General features: G+C 37.8%; 1 protein-coding gene across 11 annotated transcripts in view; it reads left to right on the top strand.

Annotated features, from left to right (window-relative positions):
- Nucleotides 1-23,006, top strand: part of LOC131433655 (CUGBP Elav-like family member 4) — an 807,399-nt gene that overhangs the window by 549,855 nt on the left and 234,538 nt on the right. For 2 of the 11 annotated variants that reach the window (XM_058600154.1, XM_058600152.1), the window contains one exon: nucleotides 18,456-19,137. The exons of the other annotated variants lie outside the window; for them this stretch is intronic. The gene's annotated coding sequence lies outside the window, so the exon portion shown is untranslated. The remainder of the gene's footprint in view (nucleotides 1-18,455; nucleotides 19,138-23,006) is intronic. 11 annotated transcript variants of the gene reach the window in all.

Genomic DNA, 23,006 nt, shown 5'->3' on the forward strand with positions numbered 1-23,006 from the left:
GCGGCTTACGGCAGACTTTGCATGTTCCATTTACCAGTCAAGAATTTCACTGCTTCTGTGGCTCAGTCAATTAACGAATGTATTTCGTGAACTCATGATTCTCGGTTCTAGTCACGATCACAACAGATTTATTGATTTCTGTTTCACTGCACTTCAAACCAAATTATTTCAAATCTAACATCTTTACATGGTCTTGAATGTAAAAATATATGAGCTGCGACGCTCCATTTATGAGCTATGTGACAACAAAGACTATACCAGGAATTCATATTGTTATACCACATTCAAAAGGTCATACACTATAAATAATTTTCTCAAGGTTTAAACCCTTTAACTGCCATATTGACGGAGCTAGGGTGGTTCTATTGATTTTTATTTTATTTGATTTTTGAAGAAACTGCTCCTCCTCCTGAAAAAAATCAGGTATGTTCAAGGCATTCCCCATGCTTAACAATTTTTTTTTCAAAATTTTTGAATATGTATTTCTTTCATTAAAAAATACTAGAAAAATTTTTCCATCTTCCAATTTTTGCACCATCCTGGATTTTTTAGTGATTCTTGGACATGTTAAAAGGGTATGTTTTCATATTTTTTTAAATGTGGACTTTGATTTCTAAGCCCTGCGCTTGAGTTGCATAAACTACTAGAACAAAGCACCATGTGTTTCCTTTTAACAGAACTTGATGGGGACGTATGGTCGACTTTTAATTATTTTGTAGAAAAAATCAAATATTTTGGTCGTCCACATTTTTAAAAAATATGAAAACATACCCTTTTAACATATTCAAAAATTCTTTATTTATCACTAAAAAATCCAGGGTGGTGCAAATTTTGAAAAAAAATGTAAACCTTCCCCATAATGCCTTAAACATGCCTGATTTTTTTCAAATTATTCGGAGGAGCAGTTTCTTCAAAAATCAAATAAAATAAAAATCAATGGAACCACCCTAGCTCCGTCAATATGGCAGTTAAAGGGTTGAAACTTTGAGAGAACTGTTTCCAGTCTATAACCTTTCGAATGTGGTATAACAATATGAATTCCCTTTGGGGGCAGATTTCACATGCTTATCCTGCCATAGCCTTTCTCAGCGTTTATTGATACTTTAATTCCAATGTAGAAATACATCTTCTTAATCCGCGTAGTGGTGTGATAGTGCCATACTTTTGTCATTCAAACAGTCTCATTAAAACATATTTGTTTCGCTAGGATAATTACTGACGCGAGTTTGAGCTGATTTGTAAACATAAATTCCTTCAGATTGTTTCGGTCAGTTTAGAAAAGCGTGATTCAATGCCTACGTTGCTATTTGACAACATTTTTGAAACCAAATGCAAAAATACATTTGAACTTGATCATTGGTTACTTTCTAAAAAAAGTGCATATAGAAAAAAACGCGTTTTGTCGATTACGTCTCACATACTAGTATTCAATACTAGCTTTGATGAATTTGATTTCAATTTATCACGTAACACCAGTAAAACCCGTCTTCTCCGAATCTTTTTCCGCTAGTTTAATTAAGATAATTAGTCGATATGAAAAGTTGTTAGTTGGCTTTGTAGTTTAAATAAGAGTAATTCAATATTTAGTTATGTATCATTTGGACAAATGTTATCTGTTGATACAAAAGATGTGAAGGTTTTATGCCTGCTGGAGAAGAAGAACAAAAATCTCAGTTCCAGCGGGCTAATAAATAAATAAATAAATAGATAAATAAATCGGAAGTAACAGTAACTTGACTTTCAAACTTGATTCAGGACCCAATAGTAACTTTCAAACGACTTTAAGCTTGTAGAAATCGGGTCAGCCATATCGGAGAAAATTGTTCGAAGAAAAAAAAAAGCGTTTTGTCGGTTGCGTCACTTATACCAACACAGTTCGGAAAATTCTTGTGATTGTACACCCTATAACATAAGATGCACATAAATGTAGCGTCATGCTTTACACAAATTAATATTCAAGAACACGTAAAACTGTGTGATTTGAAAATTACATTTCTTGAAATCAAATGAAATATAAAACAAAAAATCGATAGCAACAGCACGACTTGAACCGAGAAACATTGAATTACAAAGCACTCCAGTTAATCGACTGAGCCACAGAAGCACTTATTACACTCTGAGCCAGTGCGAATGAAATATTGCCTCATTTGATAAGATAAGTAGTTATGAATTGTATCGTAGAATTACGGCAGCTGTAAACTTCATAATTTCTTTCTGTGAATATGACCCCGGTACCAGAAGTGACATCAACTTGAACTTAATTTCGGAGAAAATTGTTCTCTTCGCACATCCTTAAAAAATGCGCACTCACACATACACACACGGACATTTTCCGTTCTCGTCGAGCTAAGTCGAATGGAATATAAAACTAGGGGTCTCCGGAACTTCTATCAAGAGTTGTTTTCTCTAGCAATTCTATTATCTTTCTTTAGAGAAAAGTGAAAAAATAGCAATCTCGTTTCAATATTCTCATCGTTATTATAAAAATACTAGACATTTAAATAGCGTTTTCACGAGTACTGGTGAGTACTAGGAATGAGGGTCATTTATTACACTTTGAAGAAAGCATAACAAAACTATTCCAAATTCATTTAGATAAAATCTAGAAGCCACCTTCGAGAACCACTCTACATGTTTTCGAAAGTCGAAATTCTTCATAGTGGAATTTGAGGGAAGTTTCATTTTTTTCAAAAGCGGTTTAGTTTCATTCCGCCAACCGCTCAAACCCAAAACATTCGAAACTCTGTTGCCTAACCAGAGTGGTAATTTTCTTCTACAATTTCTTCATCTCTATCGTATTTAGGGTCAACTTTCCACTCTTCTTTAATACCAAACTTCTGTTTGGTAATTGCTCACTGTTTTTTCGAAAAATTCATTCCGTTGTCTTGATACCACAGTTGCACTTCTTCACTTTTGTGACTGCTTGCCAAATCAGGTCCAATGCGAGTGTCAATTTACGGAAGAATACACCTTTTCAGGTACTCTTGGTTGTACATTTGGGAATCCATAGTCTCGTTTTCACGAAAATCATGGTATTTTTATCCGTAGCTGCAAATATCTTACCGGTTCAAAAGCTGAAATTATTGACAAAAATAACAGAATTGCGAAAGCAAATGATGTCCTCCTGATATCAACCAAATATATATATATATATATATATATATATATATATATATATATATATATATATATATATATATATATATATATATAATAGGCCTGAAAAGTCACCACTTGTGGCTGAACACCCAATTTAAATCTTAATAATTTAATTTTAACTCATATTCCAATAAATAGTTATTAAAAAAAAATATTTAAAAAAAATTGACAAAAATAAAATAAAACGTAATAGGAACATCACCTTGACCAATAAGTTTATAAAATGTTTGTTCGGTAATCTGCTCATAATCCATATTCACATACGTTTGGTGATCCATAAAAAGCGTCCTTCATTTTTCGTAAAATCCTAATTGCACAACTTCCGGACACGTCTTTTAGCCACTAGTTTTTGTTTCAGTGTCTTGTTAGCTGTTTACTGGCTTACTCCTACTCATAATTAAATTTTTCTGACATAATCCGACAGCCCTGGGACAGCTTGCTTGTACTTCTTGCTTGTAAAACGTAACACAAGTCAGGTTTGGAAGTTGGTGTCCATCCAGTATATTTCAATTGGAACAAAATTAATCGTGAAGAAATTTTAAGCGCAGGAAGAGGTAACATTGCAAAACGACTTTATTACCGTACGTATCAGCCTAGTCCTTCAGTGTTCGTGCAGTATTCTAATGCAATGACCACCCCATCGTTGCCGTCCTATTTTGGTTCTTCAAGTAACTGTTGCAATTCGCGGTTCATTGGCCGCATCTACGTTACGATTTCAGAATAAATTGCAGTCAAAATAATCCAGTTCCGACCACCGGGTGCGCCAGAACAAATTGAAAAGTATGTCTAGATATTCAACGACTCAAGCTTTACATTTATATTTTTTACGTAGAATTATGTCTTTCTTTTTTATGCTCACCTGGGTGCATTTTCAAAATTTCACAACACGAAAGTGTAACGAAATTACTCCAGGTTTGTTGTCTTAATAAATTCTTCCCTGTTTGAATATTTTCTCTTATTAATTTACGAAACGAATACAAGTTTGCTAGCTTCAATTTATGATAATCCATGAACATCGGGTTCACAGGCTGCCATCTACGCCAAGATAGTGGAACTACACCCGGCATTATTTAACTGGTGCTTCCGTCAAAGGCGAATATGAGATTCCGCTCGTCCAGCCTAAACGCAGAAAACTAACAACTACTTCTTCTGTGAACATATCTGCTGTTGAACATTCGCAATGTGAGTTTCGCTCCAAACCAAGTGGGGTTTCATAATCCAGCTTCTGGCCGTTTGCATTGGAGGAAAAGAAAACGAAAAGTGGACAACGATGGGGAACATTAAACAAAATCAGCCGTTCTAATAGCTCTAAATGTTATCTAATGAACTATTAAGATAACTTTCTTTGCAAATCGGAGCTAAACATCATCAGTTTAGTGCAAATCTAGAATAATTTGGATTTGAGCTTCATGCACTTTTCGCAGTGCGAAATTCGTTAGAGAGAAATGTTCCGAACAGTGTTTAATATCGTAGAGAATTCCACAATTAGGCCCTTCTGAATGCGGGAAATAAATCTCATACAGCATTTTGTTAATTTCTTTCAATGAAGTATGCAAATCCGAAATAAAATAATCGACATCAAAATTCTATATTTTGCTATTTTTGTACCCGTTGGGACCGCCCATTTGTAAAAAAGTTTCAAACGAATTCATGTGAAAAGAAAGCTCTTAACCAAAATTGGTTTAGTTTGGAATTAATCGGCAGTGCGAACAGATGTGTCGCGGTTCGTACGCAAAGCCAGTTTCGCTTCAAACAAGACGCTTACGTCATACAGTTTCTGGTCGTTTGCCTTGGAAGAGAAGAAAACGAAAAGTGGACAACAATGGGGAACATTATACAAAATCAGTGGCGTTCTAATGGCTCTAAATGTTATCTAAAGAACTATTAATATTACTTTTCTTGCAAATCAAAGGTGAAATCATCCGTTCAGTGCAAATCTAGAATAATTTGATAGGTTGTGCCCTTTTTACTGTGCAAAATTCGCACCAAGCGAATGCATATAAAGCCAGTATACGGCATATCAATATCGTAGAAACTACCATCTTCTGAAAGCCTAAAATGAATTCTGCGATTACATCAGTTCTACATCAATCTCGTGGTTTTATCTATAACATTACCTACTACAAGTTTTTTTTGTTATGAAAGTGTTATGAAATTTTTCTGATTCGTCCTAGAGATTCAAAAGTGAAAATAAAAGGTTTTTGAAACACCTTAACAAGGAACTAGTCACCCTAGTGGTCAAATAAAAGAACACCTGTTTTAATCCACCTAGCGGTGTAATGATGCCTTTCTAACATAACTCATATTTTCATAAATCTTACAAGAGGATTTCTCCAAAAAAGTATATTCAAAATTTGAATAACAACTAGACAGTTTGTTTGGGAATAAACTAACGTAACCTTTTTTAATTTATGAACAGTTATAGTTTAATTTGGAACAATTTTCCCATTGTTTTGCATCGTCGCTTTAAGCGATGAATTGAAATTTTAAGCACACTCCACTCTCTAGCTCCGGAACCGGGAGTAGGATCTGGACAAGTTTCAATAGCAGCACAAGAAAGTAAAGATTGCTAAGCTCTACGAACGGAGTCGAACGGTATATGACGCTTGGCGCTCCGGGTAAATTTTAACTAGTTATTTTTTTAAATTTTTGCCCAACCCTCCCATATGAGAAAGGTAATAATAAATCATTTTATAAATAGGAAAGAATCTTATCAAATGTTATGAAACTTTAAAAGATAGTACATATTTTTGTTCAATTTACACGTTAAGTTAAATGGAATTATTTTTTTTACCATTTCAATAAAATTATTTATGTATAATTAGTTGTCTATCTTCTATCTATATATATAAAAATGCAGAGATCATTCTTTGTAATCGCATCACTTAAGAACGGATGGACGGATTTACATGAATCTTTTTTTGTTTGATTAGTTTCTACCCCCACCGGGTTCGTACATAAAAAAATAGGAAAATTTACCGGAAAAGTGGGAAAAATCCACACAGTTGTTTTGAATGGACAATGGAATTTTCCGTTGAAAAAGTCGTCAATGATTGCTGGATCTACGATTGATGTTTGGCGCGCTACGAGTTGCATAAGTTTTTGGCCTTCGAAGATAAGAATATCGTTTGGCGCGCAACGAGTAGTTTTAAGTGGAGATTCCACATGCATACTTGATCCAAGCGATTTGTCATTTCGAGCCACGTGCATATTTGGGTATCGAAATTTTTGCGAAATTGAAAAAATGTTACTGTAGCAGCGATAAGCATGAACAGTAATACAGTAATATCGAATTGAAATTGAAGCGAAGTATCTGAAACCCACCAAAATTTCCACAGTGTCTGAAAAATATTATTTTCTTACTGCTTTACAATATTCATGGTACTTTTTGGCAACTTGAACGTACAGAAAAGTTCTAAGTGAACTTTGCTCGCTACTGAACAAGGAACTGCTTCGAACTTTGTTCTGTTACGTCGGATGAACATTCAAGTGTGAATATTTCCTTTAAAACGGGCTGTTTAGAATACTATTCATTAGTTTTGTACGATACTTAAGTCAAAACATCTTTCTTTTTTCCGAAAATTTTTTTACTTAGGTTAACATAGATTGTAAATATTTCAGTGCATTGACTCAAAGGATGAGATGACTCTTCGCTTCATTTTTGCGTTTTCACATTAATTTTTGATGATTTTTTTTCAAGCCAACGCAAATGTGTGTCACATTCCGTTGATTGTAGGTTAAGTAATCAGACAAATATTGGAGAAAAACGTTTACCACTTAGTCGTTTGACAATTCTGCTGTCCGAAAACATCAATTCGAACAAATAAATTTTGGGAGACACGAAGTTCGATGGGCCAGCTAGTATAATATAAAAGAACGAGTTTCCACTCAACTATGCTGAAATTGAAAAAGTCATTTTGTGGAATTTGACTTTTCTGTTTCAAACGACTTCACAGCCGATTCTTAGTGTAAAGATTCATCGCATGGCTAGTGCTAGGATCCTATTGCGTCATATGCATTGAATCGCCATCCCATGACAAATCAATAATTTATCATCCATAATTTGAAACCAATGCATTAACGTGAACAATACATGAGCGGTCCATGACGAAACCATCTTTCGATCATTGTTTTCGTTCTAAATTAAAAAGTGCCGAACGAATCCGTTTCGTACCGGCAAACAATCAAACGGGTAAACAAAGAAGGAATAGAGCGGTTGAATCCCTGTAAGTTGAATCCCTGTAAGATTAAGACTGTTCACAGCGCAGAATTTTCCTTCGTTCACGAGCAAGACCGTAAAATTATTATCTCACATTCCTATCGGCCGGTCCTAAACAAACATTAATTCTTCTAATGGCTTCATCGAGAAAGCAATTTCTTGCACACATTCTCGAACCACCAAGCCGCAGCATTCAGGCCGCAATTTTCATTTCGTTCAACAATCTTTTTACACTCGTTCCTGTGTGCAAACTGAAATATCTTTTAATGTGGTTTCGTATCCAACGAAAAATCACTCCACCCGCAAAAGGAGGGGCCGGCCTGTCGGCCATCCAAAACTGGAATAATTAAAATGCAGAAGTAAACAATTTCAATCCAGTTCGTATCTCACTTCCTTTTTTCCCAAATCGTCCGAGACTAGTTTGAAGGTGCTGATGATGAAATAGTAGCAATTTTCTGTGTCGGGGGAAAAAATCTACCATGCCATGGTTTTAGGACATTGCTCGACTGCAGTTTTATCGGGCAGGACTGTGGGAAAAAGCTCTTAGAGTCACAAGTGGCCAGGTAGATACTTGAGCGCTGGATTCCAGCAGCCAAACCAGCCGATTTGCATTTTTGCCATTAATTTTCCTACCTTTCAAATTACACCACGACGAATGGATTTCCTTTTCGCTCTGCACGTTGCGAGCCTGTTCAAAAGTTTTAGGCAACAACAATTTCTCACTATCCCGAAGAGAAAAAACAAGAAGTCTCTCCCATCGGAGCTCGAACTGGTGGCTGTGAAAACCCATTCTCCAGGCCGTACGCGCGCTGTCGGATGCGGCACGGTTGCCGACTGAAGTACTGCTTGCATTTCCACATGAAAAATCACTCCGCTGAAGAGTATGTTTACAGAGCTGTCGAAACTGTGTGTTAGTTTTTTCATGCTGCTACCGTGCCGTGGGTGAGCCGCTCTGTGGTAAGCACGCGGGGTAATGTTTTTCTTTCAATTCACTTTTCCGGAAAATTTTTCATTGCCGCTGGTAAATACGGTAAGCGGCAGAGAGGATGGTTACTGTTTTTCTTCAAGTCTGATTCGTCAAGGTTTGCCGGCGTTGCGTTGAATTAAAGGGAATGCGGCACACGTTTCTGTTTGGTGAATGTTGTGATTGGAAATAAACGTTGCTGGAAGCACTTCAAAACTAACATTGCCATTGAAAACTTTTTGATTGAGATAATGGTTTTTGGCAATTTGATTCAATGCGATGCCATTAAATGTAACACTCAGAAGGTCAAATTAAGAACGGTACTGAAAACGCTAGAAGGGCACGGTTGCAATGAATTCATCCATTAGCAATTCGCCACATTCTCCGAAACAGTGTCGTTATCTACCCGGATCATCATCACGACTATTTTCTGAAACACAGCTCCCCTAAACCCCACAGAAACCGACCAAACACTCCGAACAATCTAACTTATCTCTTCCATTAAAGCGCCCCGTCCGGCTTCCTTTCCTGAAGTTTATTACCGAAAGATACACAACCATAAATAATACAATTTATTTTATTCTCAAGATTTATTCTAAAGAATAAATCATCTCCCACCCGAAAGCCACGGGCTAAGGGTTCGGAGCCGGATTGCATCAAGCCAGATTCCAGAACCGGAGACCGAACACGGCTGTTGCTGCTGTTTTCTACTATTTAGAGACACAACACCAACTATACCGCAGGACCGCTGAAATGCTCCGGACCAGAAGGTGGCAATTTTCGAGCCCCAAAGGCGACTGAGTCAAAACTAATGAGAACAAAACCACTTAGCCCCTACTGAGCTGCCAGTTGCGTTGACGGGGGTTCGAAGCTTTCGCGCGCATTTGCGGAAAATGTGCGGTTGCTCATCTGCCGCGTCGCAAATGACGAATATGATGTTTAATAGTGCTACTTACGGAAGGAGGCGTTAGGAACTGGGAAGAGCAAAATCAGATTGTGTTCTCTAGATTTCGCTAGAGCATAAATGCTAATGCGGCTGTCATTGATTTTCCGTTTGCCACAATACCATGCCTTGCAGGGGAAAGCAAAACGGTTGGGAGGGCTGGGTATGGAGGAAAATGGAGAATAGTTTTACCCAGTACCGTCGAATTATCGTTAAAAAGGATTACTTCATGAGGAAAGAAGATGGTGAAATGAATCAAGCTCAAATTCAGAAACAAGAAGATTACTCACGATGTCGCCTTGCTAGCTGTTAGCATACCAGGGCGATAAGCAGTAGGACAATATTTAGAATAGGACGGTTTCTTTTTTCCATCACTTCTATTTGTTGTATGAACCATGAGCGTGGGTGATAATAGATCTTTTGTTCACTGTTTACATAACCAACATAGGAGATTATCTTGCACTAAAGCATAGATTATTGTATTGTTTACAGTAAACCTGTTTTAATCCACCTAGTGGTGTAATGATGCCTTTTTCATATCTTTCATATTCTAATAAATATTACAGAGGAATTCCCCAAAGGACTTCTCATTGTTTCTTGAATAGAAGCTAATGAAATTTTGATTGCACTTTACCCTGTAATTCAGGAATTCGAATTCGGATCCAGATAAAAAACTCAATTGCAACATAGGTGTCCATAAAACCTTTTGAATCTCAGTTTGTGATAATTTAGATACGAATATTTAAATAATCACAAGAACGTGCATACTTTAGTCAATTAGCGCTAATTCTCAGTTTGGAAAAATTGATTCAGCAATCTCTGAGAAAATGAAGTGAGCTCCATTTTAGAGTTTTTAATCACTATTTCCGGAACTTTAGGAATTCAAAAAGCGGGAAACGGTATAATCAAAGTTGGTTCTTTTGGACTTCAGCTATCAAGAGCTACGTATTGAAACAGTTTCTGGTGTATTTCAAACTTTTTAAATTCTTTGTGCCGTTACGTTCAATAAACGTTTAAAATTGTCAACGCTGTTCATTACAATTTGATCGAAGCACAGAAAAAGTCAGCTAACAAAATATATGGTTAAAAAAAGTAAAAGTAAAATGAACGACATAATAATAATAAAAATAACAATAAATGTGGTCACATAATTGGTAAAACATGATGTCCACACACCGCTAACGAACCGCACAGAGTTCTAATCAGTTGAATACTACTGCTGATTTTGGTCAAGAAACGCCATTTGAACATGCGAGTTGCTAAGTGATATTATGTATGCGAAAATGTCGTCTCTGTTACAGGATGCCATGAAAAAGGGCCTCAAAAACAGGAACAGTTCGACATTGTTTGTTGATTAACCTTTCGGGCACGAATAATCTAATGTATATAGTTTTATCTACTTGAATAGATGCGTACAATTTTTTCGAGCAATAGACGAACAGAAATCGAGAATCTTTTTAAAATTGGCCGAGCAGTAGGTGTTTTCAAGACCTGGCCACTCTTTGTACAGTTTTATTTGCCGTATTTTGAATTTGAACCACAGAAAACAAGGACGTAGTCCTACGTTAAAAAAGAATGTAATCCAATTGAATATGTTAAAATTTTGCATGGTCGGTGAAGTTTCATTTTCAAACGCGACACATATTACACTGGAACTAAACAAGGGAGGGGAAAACCGAACATACTCAAAAAAGAACCGGAATCTTATTAGAAAACACAAAACTAAACCCTCCTACTGCTGCAATACATGCATGCCAACGCTTGATCCAATTTTCCATACAAGATTTATAGGCCGCCGAAAGTATGGCCTTTAGTTCACGCAGCGAATTATCTTTTATGATCTCTATGGTCTCAAAACGCGTTCCCCGCAATGGCAATTTGAGTCTGAGGAAGAGGAAAAAGTCACACGGGGCCATATCTGGAGAGTACGGTGCTTGGTTGATGATATTGGTTGATATCTGCGTTGGAAATCATCTCTGGCTACATCAACACGACGCTGTTTTCAAATGAAATTCAGCTTTTTTGGCACCAGCCGCGTTTCAAACCCAAAACATCAGTTAAAATGTGCTCAGCTGATCCATAAGAGATGCCCAACAACACAGCAATCTCTCTAATCGGTACAGAACGATTTTATAACACGATTTGCTTCGCCGATTCAATGTTTTCTTCAGTAACAGATGTTGTTGGGCGGCCAGGGATCTCATCATGATCCAAGCTTGTACGACCACCTTTGAAGCGTTTATACCACTCGTATGCCTGTGTTTTTCCTAGACACGATTCACCAAAGGCCTTTTCTAACATTTTCAACGTTTCGGAACACTTAAATCCACTTGCAACACAAAATTTGATGCACGCACGTTGTTCTAACTTTTCATCCATTATAAAAATCGCCACACGAAAATTTTTCGGTTCTTTTTTGATCATAAGGTACATTAGATTATTCGTGGCCGAAAGGTCAATCAACAAACAATGTCTAACATTCCCTGTTTTTGAAGCCCCCTTTCAAGGCAACCTCTAACAGAGACGACAATTTTGCAAACATAATATCACTTTGCAACTCGCATGTTCAAACGGCGTTTCTTGACTAAAATCAGTAGTATTATTCTACTGATTAGAACTCTGTGCGGTTCGTTAGCGTTGGGTTGAGACCGTGTTTTTCCAATCATGTGACCACATTTTTTTTTATTTTTATTATTATTTTGTCGTTCATTTTACTGCGGCTTTAACCATATATTTTGTTCGGTGCATTTTTTTGTGCTTCGATCAAATTGTAGTGAAGAGTGTTGAAAATTTCAAACTGTCATTGAACGTAACGGCACAAAGAATTTTAAAAGCTCGAAACTACATCAGAAACTGTTTTAATACGTAGCTCTTGTTAGCTGAAGTCCAAAAGAATCAACTTTGATTATTCTGTTTCCCGCTTTTCGTTTTCCGAAAGTTCCGGAAATAGTGATTAAAAATTCTAGAATTATTTAAATATTCGTATCTAAGTTATCATGATTAGTAGTGACGCTCACCGCGTTTCTATTTATAATTCAGTCGTACGTTACAACTATTCGTGAATTTGAAAAGCATTCTAAATTATTGGAAGGGCTTCTTCTCAACCTGTAACGAATTCGTCTTGGCATAGTAACGCTTGTTGTCCTAGCGAAAGTCGAAGTTCGTCGCTCATCATTAATCTCACGGCTGTCTAGCATTTGAAATATCTTGTTCGCAAACAATTACCGGACTCCATGATCCGCCGGTTTCGACTGCTGGATGATGACGATTTTATAAGAATGAAAAGACAAATCTTTCTTGGCCATTCGATGGAAAGAACGAAATTTCAAGAGCAGCCGCATGTTTCTAATAACATTCTACCACCACAGCTTCACAGTATTACGTGAAGACACCGGCATTCTCGGTTCAAATTTAAAATGTTTCTTTAAACTCACTAATACTTCTAACTTGCAACTGATTCTTCAAAACTAATTATAAATAAAAACGCGGTGAGCGTCACTTCATTGCTCCATGATTGAAAACTACAACACGAAAATAAACCTTCACTCGTCTACTTTCCGATGCCGCGTTCGGTTTCTTCCTCCCTTGTTCGGTTCCAGTGTAACCGGGGACCAAATGGGTCAGGTTCAAAGTCTAACGCACTAACTATTAATATGAAATTTACGCATCATCATCATCATAACGCATCAATATGAAATTTGCAATTCTACGGAATGCGTTTTTTGCCGAATAGGTTCAGAACTACTATCAGGAATCAGAACTAATTGGCTCAAGTGACACGTTCCCCTAGCTATTTGTAGCTTTGTGCCTTAAAAGTTGAACATGCAAGATGTGGAACTATCTCACGAAACCATTTGTAAGCCTTTGTGCAATCATAATATCAATAGTCCCACGACTAAAGGGCATACCTGCAAATGACAGTTTCTCTTTGTTCACTTTTTCTTTCACGACTTATTTTTTATTTAATTTTTTATTTGACGCCTTACTCTTCGCCAAATTTTCAAGTTAAAACCTTAAGCTTTCGATTTATTTTTCAAATTTCAATAAATATCAGTAAAGGCTCCGTTATTATCAAAAGAGAAAGTAAACAAAGGGAGGCTCTCATTTGCAGTTAGGCCCTTTTGTTGTAGGACCAGAGATGTCCATCTCCTCTGTGTGACGAAGAGCAAGCAAAATTTCTCCCCTCGCACTGACAATTTCAACGAGAGCTCTTCTCTTTCACATATATACACCACTGTTGTATAAAGTGTGCACGCATCAAGAGTGCGTTTGTTTATTTCCTTTTACCTCTTCCACTGAATCGCACCAAAGTGCTAGAGCATTAGCTAATAAATTCTCTGAGGTGGATGGAGATACATTCACGGAGGTGTACACGCCGGTGAGCACTCTGGTGTTTCAATGAATTGCACGTAATGTAATTTTAGAATTTTATAGGTGATCTAGTCTCATTAAGATCTAATTTGTCGAATGACGGAAAATTACATGTGAAATGACTTAATTTTGGATGGGACTGAATTTTTCGATTATTCATCAATCGAGTACATTTTCAGAACTATTCGATTAAATTTCAATCGATTATCTGAGCTAAAATTCGATTACTCGTTTAATCGATCGATGCATAGTCAATTAATCGATCGATGCATTAATCGATTACTCGATTAATCGACCGAGTGCATAAAGCAAAATGGAAGCTCTGAACCGTTGATTTTTACTACGATTTCAATACTTTCGTGTGCCGATGCATTGTCTTGTCAATACGAAATTTCCATTTTCTTAATTCACTGCGATGTCGGTTGATGGTCTTTCCTTTTTAAAGTTAAAGCTTGCTTCAGATAGAATTGGAACAAAGACAATTGCCTGTATTTCAGTTATTTATTATTGCATTCAAGATCTTTTTTTATACAAATGTAGCGTTTAAGAAAAAAATACGGATAAAATTATTCGTCACGGTTTCGAAGGAATTCTCGAATTTTTCCTGTAACACGGCTCATTAGGCGGCGCACACCTTCTTCGTCCATCGTTTTGGCTATCTTATTCCACCAGGTCGTCATCTGATTGATGACTTTCCCTTTGCCTTGAGTCTCCTCTTCATGATTGCCTAGTATTATGGTGGGTTAATGTTTTTCGGAACAAAATGGACCCCTTTCTCTGCATACCATTCTTGAACGACTTTGCTGTAATGACAGCTTGCCAAATCTGGCCAAAATATTACGGGATGACCGTGGGATCGAATGAACGGCAAAATTTGTTTTTGGAGACACTCTTTCTGGTATAGTAATTTGTAACGAAAACTTTTTTGCCACAGCTGCAAATGCCCTGCCAAATCATAAATTTTCTTGCAAATTTGTCGGCAAAAACAAATTTAAATTTGGCTGGAACATCCTCTCGAGCCGTTGCCAAGTAAAATTTTTGACCTGAGATTTGCCCGAAGTCAGCCTTGACATAGGTTTCATCGTCCATCAGAAGACACCAGTCGAACTTGGTCAGCACCTGGTCATATAGTTTCGGAGCACGAATTTTGACCACACTATTCTGTTTTATGGCCCGATTTGGCTGTTTGCTAGCTCGATACGACTTGATTCTTTCCCGGAGTCGAGTTCTCCTCACGGTACTATGGGCAGCACCGAATTTTCTGGCTGGCCAAATCACGGTCCGACAGATTAGGATTCCTCTTAATCATCTTCAAAATCTTACCACGCAGTTTCCGGTCGACAGTTCCACTCCGACGATTGGCTTGAAGCTTCCGAATCGTCGCCAATGTTTCTTTATACCGTTTGATAACGCGCCATACGGTATTTGTGGGCAATTTCAGCTGTTTAGCTAGTCTAGATGTAGAACACAATGGATTTCCCAAATAACTGTGCACAATTTTTACCTTCTTTCGGCTTCCATGTTGATTGTTTACAAAGCACAGTCGATTTGCGGAATGTCAAAAATCATACGCGAAGCTGACAAAATTCCCGACACGTGGGCACCAAGAACTTCCAAATCCGTCCACCAGGAGCGCCACAATATGAGCAAAAGATTGTTCCAATTCTAAATGAAGCAAGCTTTATCTACATGACAAGGTAGTCCCAGAAATAAGGTACTTTAAGGTACTCGAGCTTACCAATCGTTGCTTAAAGCACTCGCATTTCCTCATCAGCACAACATGCGCGGCACTTAGCGGCAAAGTATATACTGCTAATGCACTGATGAGTCGAAGACGAAACGTAAAGCCTTCGAATTTCCTAACTTCCGAATACCCATTTTTTGACTTCCGAATGCCGACATTTCGCACCTCTTGTGGTCCTCAGGGATGAGAACACTAAAATACAGCCTTGTAGTTAATGAAGAAACATGTGAATTTTTTACACTGTGAAAACTGTAAGAGCTTCCTCACCCGAGAAAAAAACCGCTACGCTCTTACTTGACAGACTATATTATAGAACAAAATTACCTCGCGCAATTTGATGTTTCGGTTTGCGCCTTCCTGTCAAATACATTTTACCCAATTAGCTAAGATATTGTATTACACAATGTACAAAACCCCTGCACCAGAACTAAGAACTTTTAGACGAACGCTGTCCATTAATAAGACATTGACAGAATGGAGTTTGAAAAAGTGCCACTGAATTAATATCAACGTCAAACAGAAAATAAGGTCACCGTTTTGATGGGAAAAACACGATCTCCATTTAACAATTATGAAAAAAATAATTACAGTAAATTGCATATTTGTTCCTGTGTATGATCGTTCCACTGCACTTCGTCTGCAGTTGCTTGACAAACGTAGGAAGATATGGTACCCAATTCCTCCCGGAGCAACATTTTTCCACTCGTTCAGCTGCATACCAACCTGAAAGACCAGAATTGTGCCCACATCCGATGCTATATCGTTGACTTCTCGAACCATGGTCGAACCTTCTGAGCTGACGCACCTCACCACAGATGCTTCTACCGTCGTCTTCCCCTGAAATCGTAACCGCCAGTATCCTATTATATCAAAATTGTAAGAAAACAACTTCACATGATAGTGGCATAAAGGGCGAATAAGGATGGAAACGAGCAGAGTGGTGAAGGGGGAAGGCCGGTAGAGCAACAACCGGATCTTCGATGTAGCCATATTTTGGTTTCGTAGGATATGTTTGGATATTATTCTGGGAGCTTACGTTCCAGTCGCCATTCGGCAACCCAGAAGTCACCAGGGAAACTTAACGTGATACCATCGTCTTTGTTTTCGCTTTGACTTTTGGCTGACGGCAAACTCTGGCTCCTTTCTCTGTTTCTGTGGTTTGCTTACAATCCCTGCTCACAAATGAGGCTCCTGTGTTCCGACGGGCGTGGAACTACGGTTGGAAGATCGAAGGGCCAGAGGATTGTCACTCTATACTTTCTCTAACGACAAACTTGTTATCAGATATTTTTGAACAAAGCTGAAACAAAGCGTTAATGACTTTTCTTTGGCCTGATGTTTCCCAGGAATGGGAATCAAGTCTGATGCTTGTGGGTATTACGAGAAAGTGGAAAAGCAGTAAACTTAAGACGACAGTTTCACTCGAAACCATTATTACGCGTCGTCATTATAAACGTTCAGTTATTAAGAGAAAGCTAAATGACTTGGTTTGGTTTCTTGTTGCTTCACCCCACCCCCCTTCACCAACCCTTTTATCATCCAGTCGCACAGCTACACATTATTATCCGCCGGTTGTAAAGTAGCGGATTATTGAATTTTCGGTGGGGCGGAACTTGCGCTCCACTTTCGAATTGAAGAGGAAATTGCGATAGGGTTTTTGTTTAACGTTCCTCTCGAGATTCAAGAAGCTACGATTGTTGTTCGTTCGTTCCTTTTCAAATCGATTAATGGACCACGTGTCTCAGTGGCACGTGGAAAAATTTGTATAGAATTTCCAGTTACATGACAACACCCGAGAGCACATCTGTGTACCGTTCACACACTTTACTCTTAATTTCCATATTTTCACCCTCTAAAAAGGGGCTCTGTTGGAGGATTCAACGAGCAAAAACACGCACATTTATTTATGCGTGGGAGAATTACCCTCCTTGGTGGTCCCGGGAATACCCATCCAAATCGGAACTGTTTGCGTAATCGCACACCGTGTGGCGATGTTTAGCCCGCTTAGATTTATGCATCTTCTTCTCCAGTGATTCCTCGGCAAGGAGGATGGGCCAACGGCGCCGCGGAAACCGAATGGCAGATAAAGGTGCGGCTCCTGGAGTAGTCCCCAACGTGAAACCAGGAGCAACCCGCACCGATATAGGCTTTCGGCAGTAAGTGTTTGTATTTTGAGAAACAATGTGGCGAATAAATTTATTGTTCATAAATTTGAACCACTTTGCCTTGCTTGAGTTGGTTTAAATGGGTTCGTTTGCTTTTTTTCCCCCTTTTTGGACTTGAATGTCTACGGAACATGTGTGGCACGGCACGAGCTCAGTTCGGTTTAGCATAGCTCGGTGGGTTCTGCTTCCAGGCGGAGACGGAAATTTAGACTGACTTTATCGTGTAGAATAAATCAAACGCCTGTCAGCTCGATTTTCGGTAGCACGCGCCCGTTGGGGCAGGACTCTATATTGTACTGTGTGTTAGTGTTGTTGATTTTTTTTCATCTGACGATGGCAGTTTCACGTGTGTACTGTATTTCTTCTGGTAGGAGGAAGCTAAATTCATTTTAATGAAATATGCAATCTTACAAAATCACGTCGTTTGCCGGGCTTTTTCCGACGGTGATTGAAAGTATTGCATCTTTAATTGGATTTCTATACTGTTCAGTTTACCAAAGGCAATGTTAAGAAGGTTAACAAGAATATTTCAAATTTTGAACAATCAAAATGTTATTGAAATTCAACTGATAGAAGTAAACAAATTTGTGTTCATATCCACTTACAATACATTGACGAACGACCGACAATTTGACGCGAAGCTTTTCAATCAACTGACAGCATTTGGAAAATATCATATGTGCAACAGATTTTTCTCTGCAGTGTTTTTCTTTCAGATGCGGTGAAGTTATCGATCTGGTCGATCGAAAATTTGCAACCAGCAGCAGCTCCATTTTTTCATTCTCTTACTTTCCTACTTTTCTTTCTTTCTTTTTTCTTTCTTGGTCTGCCCTCTTCCGGTACAAAACAAACATACAAAAAACCTCAAACAAACCCAACGGAATCGATAGACATCTTAGTCGCGATCGAGTCAATGTTTTTGGTATTGCCTTCGAAATAAATTTTCCGTACCACAACAGCAACAGCAACAGCAACAACAACAGCAGCAACAATCGGTCAGCAACTCACCGGTTGGTCGAATGTGTCAAAAAAGAAAAGAACAGTATAACAGCACTTCGGATGGTTTAGGGCTCAGTTAATCGCTACCATTAAAACAAAAAAAAAACATTGAAATACAAAACAAAACAATTTAGGACAAAATAATATTTTAAAAAAATACAGTGAAAGCCAGCGGAAACAGTAGAGCTTTAAAGCAAGTGTGATATCTAGGAAATAGGAATAAGCATTTTAGGGAAAATTTGCCTAGCCAAAATCATATAAAGTTACATGCAAAGAACACAAGGAAGTTGTTTTGAAAAATATCAGTAACTCAAACTTCAAAAGTTAGTGCGAAGACTCATTTCTGCAGGCGTAGAGAGAAAGTAGTAATAGCCAATTCTGTTTTGACGAAACGTAAGCCAATTCATCAAGAACCCTCTTTATATTTACACACAAAGAAGACAAAGTCGTATCGCGCGTAATACGCAGAACAAAAAAGGAAGAAAAAAAGGAAAATCAAGTGGTTCTAAGGATCTGGCGTTCATCAGCATCGCAAGCGTTGGTTTCAGTAGAGAGACAGCAAAGTTCTTAGAAGTAAGCACAAGATTTTCCACTCCACACCGACAAAAACCGAACGGACCGGGAGGGGAGGTGAGTGTGGTTTCTTCCCATCGCTAGGTCCGGCAAACCGCACAATGTGATACAGAGCCGCTCAAATTGAAAAGCCATAATTTACGGTCGTAAATTACCAAACCAACTACAGAACCAGGCAGGTTGCGAGGAGTGATTTCTGCACCGCAACCGTTGCTCGAATCAGTCCCGATCGGGTCTGACCAGGGGTGCTCCCTTTTTCTCCGGCCAGGAAACCGATACTAAACACAATGGGCAAAAATTTTAATATTCATTTAACGCCACCAAGAATCGTGACTGAAATATATTGTCGAGCGGCTTTTTTCCCAGCTGCTCGTACTTTCCGAGCATTTTGGAACTACTGTATCACATTGCAAGCTGCTTCCGACCGATTGCTGGAAGAGTTAGGAGGAACCACCCCCTCCCACTTCCTTACCGCTCAGCAAATGTTGTCGTTTTCTTTCATTCATTGTCGTAACCTTAAAGTGTCGTGCGTGATTTATATCTTTACCTTAGGGTGTTGTCTGTAATCACTTTGGTAGTTTTTCGTTTGTTACATATTTTGTACTAAGAGTTTTCTTTTTGTGTTGAATTCGTTTGATACTGAACATGATAGTCGCTTTATTTCAATGGATGTTTGATAAAAACTAATGTTATTTCCTGGCACCGTGAACAATCATAATGCAAGTCATTCTTAGAACAATTCTAACCGAAATTTAGTTTCTTTTGTATTTATTGTTCAGTCGAGCAAAAGATTTAATTATTTCACTCAGTTTATCGTTTTTCCTTCTTGCAAACTCATCACAGGGTGTCAATTTTCCTACCAAATTCGACCATAATTCGAGAAAAGAACCCTCAAAATTAACCCTTCTCCAACGAAACAAAGGACACACCTCTGAACGAGTTTCGAGTCCTAGTTGTTCGTCTCTCTGTGTGCGTGTCTGTGTGACAATATATTATTGTAATTCCAGCTCTCTTTCCCCACGTTACAAGATCCCCTTAATGTTGTCAGAACCCACTACGTTAAGGAAAACATTTTGCTAATCTGATCAAACTGACATTCCAAGTGTGCCGAACAAATGGTTTTAATCTAGGTCATCGGGGTCATTTGAAGCCACTATCATCGATCTCTGTCGTCGCAAGTATCGAAATTTACACAAACACATAATTGATCACTGATGAGACAGTGACGTGCACCGCCGCCATGACCACTAATCAATCCCCCATACCCATCCCGCGCCCGGTGGGAAGATTAATCGAAAAATGTACCGAGTCCTGGTCACGCGAGTGCGTGTCGGACAGAAGAGAGGAATTCGAACTTTTATATGCGTCAGTTCGGTGACTAGTCTAATGAATCTACGAAATGTGCCTTATTTGAATCGATAGTAACAGATGACAGGCGATGGAAATATTTATGCCCGAAATTGCGCTTAAGTAAGACTTCTAGGGATCAGGGAGCTTTCATCACTTTTGATGTGGTAACATTAATCACATTTATTGATAAATTACCATTTTCTTTTTTAATCTAAAAGGTATCGATGCAGCAAACATATTACTGTTTATCCAGTGTCTATTTGTTTCGTTTTTTTTTGTCAGATACAACTGATATTAGAACAGTCTAATTCTTGTCCATAGCACGAATCCTGGAAGTATGCAACGATAATATGACGATTAAGTAACCTTCATCTTTTATATAGACGATAAAACTTCATGAAATAACTCATATCTTGTGTAGGTTCAGGTTGTCATAATTGATTGTTCATTAGATATTCAGATATTTTGCTATTCATCATCGCCAATGAAAAACAGATACAAAACATATATAGATGAACGAAGCATACAAAAAACTAAAAATATGCAAGAAATATTACACAGAATCATAATTAAAATCTACATTTGTCCCCTCTCCAACGAGCTACTTTTGTATAAAACTGGAGTCAAGAAATATCTAATTGCAAAAATTATTCCGATCATATTAAAATGAAATCTCGAACTTTTTTTCGGATACCGCTTATCATATTTATTTCCGACACTTTCTTGCCTAGCCTGAATCCCGAGGCACCTTTCGACTCTTCTTCAACTTCTGTTTGACAACTGCCCAAAATTTCTCAGTAAGGCCTAATTGAGAGATTGATGACATTCTAGAAGAAATCCACTTCGTTGTCTCGATACCACTCCAGTAAGAGCTTGCCAAATCAGCCCTTATGTACGGAAAAGTACGTTTTAGCAGGCACTTTAGAAAGCCATAGTCTCGTTTATCTCGAAAACCTTGGTTTTTGTCCGCAGCTGCCACAATTATGAGCTGTGTTGCGAATTTGTCATAAAACTAGAAAAATAATTTGCTAGGGACATCATCTATATCAGTGGTCAGGAACCCTGCAGCTCGAAAAGTTAAATAAAAATATATTTTACAGAATATCAATGTTTTAAAGTGCCACTAATACGTTCTTATCGTTTCAAAATTTTAAATTTTTGCAAACTTAATAAAATTAATAAAATTAGCTTATGAAGTTTTTCCTTACTATAGCCTTACCCACAACAAGCTGCATATGGCTCGCGACCTAGACCAACGATTCTATGAAACTTTTGTCAATGAAGCTCGTTGTAAAACTAGCGGGCATATGTGCCCCGTATAGCTATTCACTGACCAAAATCGTTATTGCGGATCAAGCCTCCTGACGAATCTCTTGGTTGTATCATGATCCAATAGCCATGGATTTACCTCAATCGCTCTCATCCATAACTAATAAAAGCCATTTTCATTTACTCAAAATATACGAAAAAACGTGCTTAATCCACCTAGCAGTGAGATAATACCTTTTTTTTATCAATCCGCATGTATTTTTTGCATGAATATTCTTCGGTGTTTCAGTATAATGTCCGTCGTTTTAAGTGACAATTAAAGATTTTAATCACTCATTACTCTGTAATGTCGAAACTGCAAATCGGATCGAATTTGAATCTCAAAGTGTAACAATCGATTAAACATTCTATGATATGTCGAAATAATTTCCACTTTAGAGTTTAGGGTGATTTAAGGTACTTCCAGAGCTGGTATTCAGGAATCAGCATAACTCAAACCGATTCGTATGGCCATATGACGAATAAATTGCAATGTTTTTGAGTCCAACTTTAAAGCTTTTCGGGATTGTCATCTTCTATATCGCCTTGAATTTTAAAAATTCATCATCCTACAATTCCAAAATCGGAAGTCAGAATTGGATAAAATTAGATTCATTTGAATTTGAACTTTTGTTTCTGAAATTCGATTTGGCTTTTTTTGAGAAAACGATTGAGCTTTGAGAAACGATTTGATACTGGAACCCGAATTCGAAATTCGGTGTAGCCGAAGTCAGACAAATTCACCTGAGTAGCTGTATAGTTTACATTTGTTTCAAAATGTTTGAAAATCAGTTTAGACATCTTTGAGAAATCGTAGTTCGAATTAAATCCGAATCGAAAACTCATTACCACTAAAAATGAAATAAATTTATTTGGTTATCGATCTCTGTATCTCTTGAACCGGAAGTCGAATCTGACTGAAAAACAAGATGTTTTATAGAATCTTAAAAATTTTCATTTGAATATTAGATCGGTTCGGCCATCTACGAGAAAAATGAGTTACACAGTTTTAATTTCGTTTCACATATCATCCTGTAGTTCCGGAACCAGAGGTCGGAACCAAACATAATTCAGGAACCTTGTTTGGGAGTATACGATTTTTCTTATGAATCTGAGTTTATAGAAAACGGTTGAGTCATCTCCGTAAAAAATTGAGTGAAATTATTTGTCACACACGCATTTGCCGATCTCGACGAACTGATTCGAATGGT

This window comes from Malaya genurostris, chromosome 3 (genome assembly GCF_030247185.1).
Source record: "Malaya genurostris strain Urasoe2022 chromosome 3, Malgen_1.1, whole genome shotgun sequence".
NCBI lineage: Eukaryota > Metazoa > Arthropoda > Insecta > Diptera > Culicidae > Malaya > Malaya genurostris.